This window comes from Symphalangus syndactylus, chromosome 12, assembly GCF_028878055.3.
Source record: "Symphalangus syndactylus isolate Jambi chromosome 12, NHGRI_mSymSyn1-v2.1_pri, whole genome shotgun sequence".
Lineage (NCBI taxonomy): Eukaryota > Metazoa > Chordata > Mammalia > Primates > Hylobatidae > Symphalangus > Symphalangus syndactylus.
In genome coordinates this window covers 77821901-77824857 of record NC_072441.2, presented here as the reverse complement: position 1 = coordinate 77824857, position 2957 = coordinate 77821901, and the positions used below count along the sequence as shown (strand labels likewise).

Genomic DNA, 2957 nt, shown 5'->3' with positions numbered 1-2957 from the left:
GTCTCTGTGGCGCAATGGGTTAGCGCGTTCGGCTGTTAACCGAAAGGTTGGTGGTTCGAGCCCACCCAGGGACGCTTATTGCAACTTTTAAAGCATTCACGCATTGTCAATCACTAGACAAATGGGGAAGATTTTATCTTCCCGGAGTACCAAGCCACTAATTTATGACTGATCCATGTCAAGGGCCAGCCCACCTCCCCGAACCGATTCTTAACCGGATATCTCCTGAAATGGCAGGTTTACACCTGTGTAACTCAGGATCCTGAAACAGAGACCTAGGAACCCACTTTTGGTGTGATAAAATTCTAATTCAATCCGTTATACGCTTAAACGAGTAATTTACGTGCCTCCATTTTTTCATGTTTTAGTAATAGGAGTCCAGTAGTATCTCCAGGTTGTGCCTGGATTTACTGATTCGTCTATTAATAATGTGACCAGTGGAATCATTCATCATCATAGTGATCCTCTCCATCATTTTTGAAAACAGTATTTTTCCTCAGTTTGTGCATTATTTATTTAACCCTTTTCAAAATGTTTTTGTTAGCCAGGCGTGGTGGCATGCACCTGTATCCCCAGCTACTCAGGAGGCTGAGGCAGGAGAATCGTTTGAACTTGGCAGGTGGAGGCTGCAATAAGCTGAGATCGCTACACTCCAGCCTTAGCAACAGAGTGTGACTCCATCTCAAAAAAAAAAAAAAAAAGAAAACATGTTTTTGGGATGAGGTTGGTTTCATGGTTTTAGGATTACAAAGAATGCTGCAGTCACCATTCTTGTACACATATCTTTGGTCGTTGTGGAAATGTCTACACTGCAGATATTTGTATAGTGTAGAGAACTGGGGGCTGGGCGTGGTGGCTCATGCCTGCAATTCCAGCACTTTGGGAGGCCGAGGCAGGCGGATCACCTGAGGTCAGTTCAAGACCAGCCTGACCAACGTGGAGAAGCCCAGTCCTTACTAAAAACACAAAATTAGCCGGGTGTGGTGGCACATGCCTGTAATCCCAGCTACTCGGGAGGCTGAGGCAGGAGAATCAGTTGAACCCGGGAGGCAGAGGTTGCGGTGAGCTGAAATCATGCCAACAAGTGCAAAACTCTTTCTCAAAAAAAAAAAAAAAAAGAGAACTGGATGCACCACTGCTACATTATAGTGTTTATATAATGCTTCTAATTTGAGTACATTCTGCAAATGTATCTTTCATGGGAGCAGAACCAAATAATATTCCAATATGAATATTTATAAGAGGAAAAATGTGCAGATGTGCAACTGAGCATTATGCCTCTCCATGGGGCCCATGTTCATAAAATGGTGGCATTAGCAATCATCTGAGAGTGCAGTTTGTGGTCCTCTGACATCAAAAGCTGAAGCAGAAGACATGAAAATCCTCACTGTACATCCTCTGTACTCTGGCCAGAATCATTCCTAGGTCGGTGGTCTCTTAACAGGAGGGAATGCTGCTTGCTTGCTTTGTCAAAACCACAAAAGGGAGGGAAAGTATCAGGCTGTTGGTTGATAACAGTAGTGAAGCAAGTCTTTCCAAAGAGTTGGTTTGTTAACCCTTAGGAAAAAAAAATTCTAATTCTTACCAGATGGTGCCATGCAGTTCCAGGCTCTTGGTGTCTCAAACAAAGAATGTATATGACACACACAAAGCAGCAAAGCAAAGCAAGTTTATTAAGCACAGTAACATTCTTGGAGTGGGGAGAGTGGGCTGACCTCTGGGAGATGAGATCAATATAAGTTTGGCGTACTCTGGGTCTTTTTATGTGTGGTTTTTTTTCTTCTTTTCCCAAGGATGCCTAATCTTTAGCCAGTGTTTGCCTTTGTATTGATAGGTGGGTTGCTTAGTTACTTTGGCCCTTGTGTGCTTGCACATTGTCTCCATCCCATAATTTTAAGTACATGCATGATATGTAGTCCATATGCATGAGTTTTAATGAGCTGATTATCATATGGAGTCATGTTAAGGATACTTTTTTTTCTTGAATGCACATGTCTATCTCTGAGGAGCTGCCCCTTTACTGCTTTGGATCTTGCCAGCAATGTGGGGTCCTTGCTTGCTATTATTATTATTTTTTTTTTTGAGACAGAATCTCTCTCTGTTGCCCAGTCTGGAGTGTAGTGGTGCAATCTCAGCTCACTGCAACCTCTGCCTCCTGGGTTCAAGCAATGTTCCTGTCTCAGCCTCCTGAGTAGCCTGGAGTACAGGAGTGTACCACCACACCCAGCTAATTTTTTGTATTTTTAGTAGAGATGGGGTTTCGCCATGTTGGCCAGGCTGATCTCAAACTCCTGACCTCAGGCGATCCACCCGCCTTGGCCTCCCAAAATGCTGGGATTACAGGTGTGAGCCACCGTGCCCGGCCTTGCTTGCTTTTTTTAATCTTACTTTTTGTTTTGGCTGCTCAACTTCTGCCTTTTATCTTGCTTCTTGCTCTCCCACCCAATCACCTTGCTTCTGTTTCTACCTTTACTCATTCTGCCTTTTATCCAACTTCCAATTCCCTCTGCTGTTCTCCTGCCTCATAATGGCAGTTAGTGAGAGAGGGGTTTTAAGGGGGCATGTCCGACCTCCTATCCTGTCACAGCCAGAAACAGCTTTCAAGGTTTCTCTGTGGTCCTCTCAGCCAAGAGGGAGTCGGTTCAGTTGGTTGTAGGGCCTAGGGCTTATTTTTATTTCTCAATCCTGACAAGGGAAGGCTGGATTAATGCAGATTCTCTGGAGGTGTAAATTTCCCCTACAAAAGACAGTTTTGCAGTTACTTCTGTTTGCTGGCTCTCTGACAGCCATCTTAAAATATGCCAAAGAAATATATTCTGGGGTAAAATATTTTTATTTTCTTCATCTATCTACAGCTTCACCATACTGACAGCCTCCAGTCCAAGCATACCTGAAACCTTTCTTTTTAAAAAGCTTTCCCACACTTCTGACTGCCTTCAAGTCTCTGCCAAAACACA

At 43.7% G+C, this 2957-nt stretch overlaps 1 non-coding gene across 1 annotated transcript; it reads left to right on the top strand.

Moving 5' to 3' along the window:
• Window positions 1-74, top strand: TRNAN-GUU (transfer RNA asparagine (anticodon GUU)). The gene has a single exon. It is a non-coding gene; the product is annotated as a tRNA-Asn (tRNA).
• Window positions 75-2957: the final 2883 nt, after the last annotated feature.